The sequence below is a fragment of the Lepidochelys olivacea genome (genome assembly GCF_965140295.1).
Source record: "Lepidochelys olivacea isolate rLepOli2 genome assembly, chromosome: 7".
Lineage (NCBI taxonomy): Eukaryota > Metazoa > Chordata > Testudines > Cheloniidae > Lepidochelys > Lepidochelys olivacea.
Window position 1 is genome coordinate 42,432,136 of NC_140417.1, and position 8,702 is coordinate 42,440,837.

At 42.8% G+C, this 8,702-nt stretch overlaps 1 protein-coding gene and 1 long non-coding RNA gene across 6 annotated transcripts in view; one reads left to right on the forward strand and one right to left on the reverse strand.

Moving 5' to 3' along the window:
* The window catches only part of PRKCD (protein kinase C delta), a 127,289-nt gene extending 125,558 nt beyond the window's left edge, over positions 1 to 1,731 (reverse strand). For 2 of the 5 annotated variants that reach the window (XM_084634059.1, XM_084634055.1), the window contains exon 1: positions 1,523 to 1,627. The gene's annotated coding sequence lies outside the window, so the exon portion shown is untranslated. Of the gene's footprint in view, positions 1 to 1,068; positions 1,195 to 1,522; positions 1,628 to 1,712 lie in introns of those variants that run through there. The other 3 variants (XM_084634058.1, XM_084634057.1, XM_084634056.1) reach the window with 3 other exon arrangements.
* On the forward strand, positions 1,689 to 8,426 carry LOC311523753. The gene is made up of 3 exons (XR_014712414.1): positions 1,689 to 1,784; positions 7,405 to 7,476; positions 8,295 to 8,426. It is a non-coding gene; the product is annotated as an uncharacterized lncRNA (long non-coding RNA).
* The last annotated feature ends 276 nt before the right edge of the window (positions 8,427 to 8,702 follow it).

Consider the following 8,702-nt stretch of genomic DNA (forward strand, 5'->3'; position numbering starts at 1 on the left):
CATTGTCTTGTCATAAAGTTACAATTCGCTTAACTCACTGAAAATTCAACTTTGCTCCCATTTGTTTTTGGTGTATATATATTTTTAAAGTCTGTTCTGCTGATGCATCTGTTTCATCTCCCAAATCAACAGACGCTAAGGCGGTTTTATAATCAAACGTATAGCTGATATATGATTGATAAATAAATTACTTCATTCTGTAGCATTCCTTGAGTTGTATGGGCTAAATTATAACTCCACCCTGAACACAAAGTTTCCCCGTTCAGGTTAGCTGTGCTTCCTGGAGCTAATGATCACTATTATCACAGTGAAACCAGAAGACATGCTAAGGAAGAGTATAAGCATCCTTACTTCCTAGCCCCTCATTTCTGAAGCAAGAGCATCACTGAAAATGCCTAACTAAAAACTATATTACTGCCATCATTTGTTGCAAGGACCATTTGATTAGAATCAATTGTCATGTTGGCTATATTTCAATGTATTCTTGCCAGTTCCCATCCTCTCAAGAAGACAGGGAACACAAATCAGCTATGAAGACTTTTTTATCTGCTTTCTAAACGTACTAAATTCAGGGTTTGTTACGCAAGTCCATTATCATGTATATTAACTGGCATCAACTTCTATAGTCACTATCTTAGCTCAGAGTTAGCCAGAGTCCCCTGTTTCAATATGTTTACTGACCTGACTCTCAAATATTCAGTAAGTGATTTAACAAAAATCACTTGCTGATTTACAAACCACCATTGACCAACTCTGACGCAAACAAAGTTCAGCATGTAACAAGTAAGGTATTTGCAGCAAGACCCTGGGAAGGTAAAGGACTAAAGTAAATAGCGTAACTCCTAGGACCAAGTTTACCCAGAAGAAAAACAGGATCCGAGGTCAGCAAACAAAACTGTCAAGAAGACGGACCGAGCCCACAGAAAGTCTTACAGGTATCGCATATGCTTCCCGATTTCTGTGCATTCACCACGGAGTCATTACACAAAATATGGAGGCTCACAGAGCCAGGAAGCCATGGTGGAGTTATCTCCTCGGCAAAGGATGGCAGAGGCAACCCTTGCTTACCCCACTGCTGTGCGAGCTCTGCGGAGCAGCCCCGACAGTCTCTCCTCGCGCCGCCAGCAGATCCAGGCTCCCTCACTGACTTACACGAGTGTCCCCGTCCCGAGCCCAAAGGCAGCTGCCTCCGCCACCCTGCCGGTGCTGAGAGCGGAACCCGAGCCCCCGCGGGCAGCTAAAGGGAGAGCCCCAGGCTGCAGCAGACCGAGCGCTGCCCCCCGCCCTCCCGGAGATGCTCACCCCCCGAGCGGGGACAGGGACAGGAGCCCCCCCGGACAGCACCCGCAACCAAGGAGCCTCTTGCGGAGGGAGGGGTGGGGGAGGCAGCGCCTGTGCCGCTTCCTCATTCACCCGGCGCCGGGCGGGGCAGGAACTGCCGTGCGAAGCGGGAACTCCCCGAGCCGGGGCCCCGGCGGCAGGTACCCGGGCGGGGCCCCCCGCGCGGACCCCAGACACTCACCGCCTCTCGGGGAGCTGAGCACAGCGGGGCCAGCGTCCCGGCCAGACGGCGCAGAGCTGCGGCAGCTCCCTGTCCGAGAGCTAGCGAGTGCCCAGCCCAGCCCGGCCGGCCCGCCCCCCCGGCGCTCGGCCCGCCCCCCGCGCTCCGCCCCCGGGGGCACGGCGCCCTCCCTCAGCCCCGGCCCGCTCACCTGCCCTGCCGGCTCCACCCCGCCACAGGACGCGTGTGTGGGCTCCTGCTGCACCGCCTCCCGCCCAACCAGGTACGGGAAACCCAGCCCCAGAGCCGTCCTCTGGCGGCGGAGCGCGGGACAGAGCCACCCTCCTGCTCCGCTGGGTTCTTCGCCTCTCCTGTTTTCTCCTCCTCTCACTTCCCTTCGTTCCTTCCCTTGCGCTCCTCCCGTCTTTTCCGTTCTCCCTTCCCTCACGCTACCTTCCCTCTCTCTTACTCTCCTCCCGTCCTTTTCCTGTTCTCACTCTCCTTCCCTCTCTTTTACTTGCCTCCCTTTTCGTCTCTCACTCACCTTCCTTCCCTCATGGTACTTTCCCCCTCTCTTTTACTCTCCTCTCCCTCCCCTTTTACTCTCACTCATGTTGCCTTCCCCTTCTTTGTCTCTTCTCCCTTCCCCTTCATGTTTGAGTTCTTCTGAGACCAGCAAGGAGCTTTCCCTGACCTCTTGACCCAAGAGTTCAGCTCTAGCTCAGCATTAAAGGCAAAGGTTCCAGCATGGGTCCAATCTCACCAAACTCATTCAATCTTAAAATCTAGTTAGGGTAGTTGCAGCAGCCCTTCTTCTTTGAGAGATGCTTGTCCTTTAGAGAAGCCAACTTACTCTATCTGAACAAGTTTTTTTTAATGTTCGCTCTAGCTATTTAGTAATCTTGGCTCTCTTATGGGGTTTGGCAGAAAGGCCACAGTGATTTTCTTGATGTGGCATTTGTCCACCAGAAAGTGGACAGAAGATACCAAACTCAACTGAGGTGGCTTATGATTTTCAGCCATTGGTGATGGGCATTTGAATTCCATCTGTGTAAAAGTTTTGCTGGGCTAATGCTTGGCATATGTGCCTAATCCTTTGGGAAAGATTGTCTTAAGTGTACTAAAAGTGTTGGTTTTTTAAAGGTGAAAAATAGATTTTTCATGGCTTTTAAAATGTGAGTTGTATTGTTAAAGGATGGCAAAAATTCAGTAGGCCCCAATCCTGTAAACACTTTCCACATGTTTAACTTTACACATGGGAGCTGGGAAGTAGTTATTGGGACTACTCATGTACATGATGTTAAGCATGTGTATCAAATGTTTGCAGGATCAGGGAGTTACATTAATTCAGGGCAGGAGCTGTGTCTTCCTGCATGTTTATACAGTGCCCTCATTGGGAGGCCTGACCTTGATTGATGCCTCTGAGTGGAGTTCCCCAATTTCCCTCCCGTTGTCTATTTTTAAAATATAGGTTATGAGGATGGTAAATCAATCAATCTAGAGTTTGTCTTCCTTTATTGAAAAGCAGCATTTCCAGTTATAAAATTAGACCTTTATTTATAATTATAAAAAAGGACCATTAAACATATATGCCCAGAACCATTAATAACAGATAAATAAAACACACATTTACTCTTGGTGTGGAAGAGAGAAACTTTCCTAACAATCTCTTTAGCACTTAGCTGCTTTTTCATTAGTAAAGTGGACTTCCTTGTCAGATCTTCACCTAAATTACTTTATCTTTCTCCAGTTAAACTTCATTGAATTCAATAGTAGTAAACCCAATGTATTTTCACCTCTCTAGGGCTGTACAGGAGCTGTGGGACATACATATCTTTAATTTTCTTTATTTACAGCTGTCTTTGGGCTAGATTCTGGGAACTGAGGGTGATCAAAACCATGCAGATTAGGTTCTATCCAAGCAGAAAGTCAAACCCAATGTACACTGGCTCCAGTCAACCTCCTCCTGAATTTCTGATATTTTATCCCAGTCACCCATCCACCTTCCCAGTCTGTAGCTACCAAAAGTACAAAGGGTACAACTTGCGAGTTTCTAAAAGGTCTCAAGGCCTCTGAATCTACTGCAGAGACCACCTGTATCATAATTCCATTTTGAAATGAAGAGCTTGATCAAAAGTAAATCTCAATTTACAGTTTAAAAGAAAAAATATGAAAGATTATCTGAGCACCAGGGGAGATGTAATATAGTTACAGCTATGCTCAGAACAAAATGAATGAAAAAAACCCTTTTCGATCATAAATGAAATCTACTTAAACTGCACATATATTCATACAGTTACATGTTCTTATATCTTGTGATGAGAATTTAAAGTATAATCAAAGAGTTTGTGTTTATGATACAAGAACTTCACACTTAGGAACTTCACCTAGACCACAGACCATAATTTTTAATTCTATTTTAAAATCTATTATGTCTCACTGGAACCTCAATAAAAAGTAACTTGTAGTGCTCACTGCTATCACATAGAATTCCAGAGCAATTTATAAGATGGAACTTTCTATATGGTAGCAATGTATGGATATACTTTTCTGTAAAACAAAACTAAAACTACAAGGATTAAATGAAAGGTGAAAGTGAAAACAAATTCATGAGCCATGATTCAAGTCTGTCCAAATGATAGTTTCCTGATTTCAGTACTTCGAATGAGCGTCATCAACATGGGTAGCATTTTATAATGGATGTCAGATCATTTCTTATTAATTTGGTATTTAAAGCAATATAAAATGCGCAGGGAGAATCCATTTTGTTTTGTGGTTGCACTATATAGTTGCACTTGATTGTTAGCTCTGTTAGGTATCCATTACTTTAAAATAAGCCTTTCCAAAACAAATAGCTTCTTAATCTTTGGGCTATAAGATTTTCACAAGGCTTATAAAAATTAAAAATAGAGATTTTTCAAGTCCTTATGAATATAAATCCTGAAGACTTTACTCAGTCAGAGCTCTCTAAAGTCAATGGGGAGTTTGCCTACATTAGGACTGAGTAAAAATTTAAGATTTGGCTCATGGAGAGTACAATGTAGAATCTTTCCTACTTAATAAAGCAAATTCTTGGCCTTAGCAATTTGAGGTTCCATCCAATCCAATCAACAATGATTCTAAAACTCTAGTTTTGTTTTATTATGTTTTCAGTTGCCTTTTCCTAGTGACTTTGGTTTGTTTCTCTAGATTCACCTTAAAATTAAACAATGGATTTTGATGATTACTTTCTGACATTTATTATTATATATTGTTTGTATCACTATAGCACATAGGAGCCCTACTAATGGATCAGGACTCCATTTTACTAGGTGCTGTACAAACACAGAATAAAAATATGGTCCCTACTCCAAGGAGCTTACAATCTTTAGTATAAGAGCAGAGATAACAGATGGATACAGGCAAACTTATGGAGGACTACAAGGAAACAATGAGACAGTATTGGTCAGCATGATAGGCAGTGGTCTCAGTATACCAACAACCTATCTGTTGTCAAGTTGTTTTTTTTGTAGGCATCATAACAAAGGACAGTCTATGGATTTGAAGGAGTAAATGAGGTTGCTTTGTGGATGTTTACGTGGAGCACGTCCCAAGCATGTAGGGCAGCAAGCATAAAGGTGCTTGTTTGAAAATTAACAAACAGGCAATAGACGCTGGCAATCATGGGTCAGCTGAAGGTTTTTGTTGACAGTTTGATAGTTAAATGACTGATGATAGTGTGGGGATTGACTGTGAAGGTTTTGAAAGTGAAGACAAGCAGCTTATGTTTGATGTGATGGAGGAGGAGTCAGTGGAGGGGTTCAAAGAGTGGGGTGACATGGTCAAAGTGACTGAGTAGGAAAGTCATCTTTGCAACAACATTCTGAATGGATGTGAGTAGGGCAAGACTGCACTTGCCAAAGCCAGCAAGAAGGATTTTGAAGTAATTGAGATGCAAGATAAGAGTGTGGATGAGAGTTTTAGCTGGATGGATGGATGGGAAATGCTATATCTTAGAGATGTGAGGCAGAAAGAACGAGCAAGATTTAGACATAGCCTGGATGTGAGGACGTAGAGAGAGGCGTGAGTGAAAGAGTATGCCCAGGTTACGCGGCTGAGTGACAGGCAGAATGGTGATGTTGTCTACAGTGACTGAGAAAGGAGGTAATAGGGAGAGCTTGGAGGACAGATCAAAAACTATTATTTCAGCCCTGTTGCTCTTGGGCTGATGACTATGTGTCTGCAAGGTGATACGGAGAGACTTTACTTTGGACAGGAGATAGGTCTGGAGGAGAGGTAGACCTATGAGTCAACACAGCATAGAGATAGTTGTTGAATTTGTGGTTGTGAATGAGATTACCCACAAGTAAAGTATAGAGGGAGATGGAAAGGGGACCAAGAACAGGGTCCTGTGGAACCCCCACCAAAAATTGAAGGGCAAAGGAGGACAATCCTCCAAAGTACATGCTTTAGGAGTGATTAAAGCGGTAGGAGAACCGGGAGAGGACAGAGTGATAGTGTCTCATCTGGGTAGATTCCAAAGCAACTTAGAAAGCGTTACTAACATATTTATGTTTGTACAGTCACTTTGCTGACCACAAATGGTCATTAAACAATAGTGTGAAAACCAGCACTTGTTGAACAGCATACAGCACTCCAATACTGCTTTCAGGTCAGCAGCCAAGTATGCTGTATGTATCAGAGAGGTAAAATGTAATCATACAAGCTGGAATTTGGTCAAGACACTGGGGCTAATAGTTCTACCTTTGTGAAGTACCAGGGGATTTTTTTTAATCACCTTAAGTGGTGACAATTGTGGTTTTACATTGCATCTGTCAGATTGCACTATAGGTAGCACAATGCCACCCCCCCACACCATGCTCAGGTATTGATTTAATACTGAAAGTACTTGGGTTTTCTTTAGAGATCTCACATCCCAAACACTCACCTTGCCTGAGGCCGCTTAGCGTGTGAAATCTGACAGGGTCACCATAGAAGGTGGTATGGCTACAAGCCATTTTACAAGTAGATGGAAAGAAATGTGAAATTAAATTTTCTACAGTGAAGTGACAGCAAAAGATTTACAACTGAGAATGAGAATAAAAATGAGCTTCCTGAACGCACCAAACCACTATTAATACCCAGCACTTTTCCAAGGTTGTGTGATTAACTCCTGTGAGTTGGACTAATGCTATATCTTTTTCATGGGGCCAAAAGGACTCCAAATTAAGGAAAGGTGTTTTACTGATGCACACATGATTATGTAGGGACAAGCATCAATTCACAACAGTTACAGTTGTACTTTTATTCGCTGAGCCCCATGATGCAGCTGGAGGGTGAGCTTCTGTTGATCTCTGTTTCCCAAGTCTAAGCAACAAATGCCTAGTCTCACTTCCCCTTTGCTCACAGAGGCAGGGGAAGGGAGTGACAGAGGGAGGAGCCTGCTACAATCTTGTCTAAAAATTATGGGGATTTCCATTAATGAGAACAGCAAAAGTAGGGAGGCTGAATACTTCCTGAACTAATCTCTGTTGTTTTCTTTCCTCTCTATTTATTTCTGAAGTATTCAGAAAATTGATTATAGTTTTAACTAACTGGCTTTAGAATGTTGGAGTCTTCTCCAGGAACCTTCACTTACCGCACACAAACTTTTCCTTCAGTTTCTCATTCCTGTTTGCGGGTTAGCACAGAGAGTTAAATGCGTAATGGGCAGGATTCATCCCTTTAATAAAGTCTGCCTGCCACATCCATATGAGAGATTGAGTGAAGCTGAATTCTGCTTTAGGGGATCCTTCCACAACAATATGAAATTTTTAAAAAATATGTTAATTTTGATATTGACTTGTGAAGTTGTTTTTCTTTGTATTAGTCAGCATGTCTTTGATCATGATCTGTACTTGACTCAGTTGTTTCTACCTTTTTAGGCCTTGCTTCTGCAATGTGTAGACTACTGTGCCTGCACAGATGGCTACTGATCTCAGCAGGGATCTCCACAGGTAGAGGCATTCCATTCATGTGCTACATGTTGCAGGATCAGAGACATAATCTTCATGTTTTAGTGTATGTTTGCATCAGATTTTTCAATTGCATAGAGTTCAGTAGATACTAGGAATTAAAAAACAAAAACAAAACACCATGGCTTTAATTTTCCTTGACTGTTGAGGTATATAGGTCAAGAGTTAAGAGATTCTCAGTTTCAGATTCAAGCATATAAATTCCTCCATATTTTGTATAAGCAAATTTTTTATTTTAAAAATGTACATTTCTAGTCCTCAGAATTGTGAGGAGGGAAAAAAGCTTGAAAACATGACCCACGTGGATCCTAAAGGCTCGAAATCCAGGATGACAATAAAAAGAACCTAAAATGTTGGGTTGTTTAAAAGCTCCTTATTTTGTTAGGTTCTCATGAGTGCTGAATGTTGGGGCTGGCAATACTGCTACCTGGGTTTAATCCATGTTCATTAAAAAGAGTTTTTAAACCTTAACCGCCCTCCCCCCCCCCTGACTTCCTGGTACCATTAAAACTCCACAGTGCACATACCCTTCTACTAGGTCTCACTCCGCCTGCTGTCAAATTGTTAGTGTCTGTGTTGACCAGCATTGCTGTGACACTTCCCCTTATTACAATGCTCGTTTGCAAAGAGAGTATGAAGTAGTGAAGGTTATAGCACAACAAGGAAGGGTGCGTGTCAGTGCAGTTCTGCAATTGACCACAGTCCTATTCCTAGTTGATTTTACATTACTATGACTGCTGCAGGAGGAGCTACGGTGTGCAGGAATGTAGCAATCTTCTTTTGCTTTGTTTGTCTTGCAGTAATTCTCTTTGATCTTAATTCTGCTAAAAGGAGCTGAGAATTGAATTCCTATTTGTCTACAGAACAAGGACAGCATATACAGTGGCAGTTCACGCTTCTGGGTATGAAACAGAAGTGTGCCCCTGTCCTAGCTAGAGGTAAGGACTGATTCTCTACTTTTCATTGCTGCTGAGACTATCGGCACTAATTATGATAGTGTTGACCGTTATGATTTAGATGCATATTCACTGGGAACTTGACTGAGACCACCAAAGAACTTAATAAAGGCCACAAAACAACTTTCTGCTTATTATTCACCTGAGAGGCATGATAGGCGCTATTGCCCGTACTAGTCACCTGGGCCATTCAATTCCCACTTGCCATGTATACCTTTTATTTACTGGCTAAGTATGATCTGCCACACATCA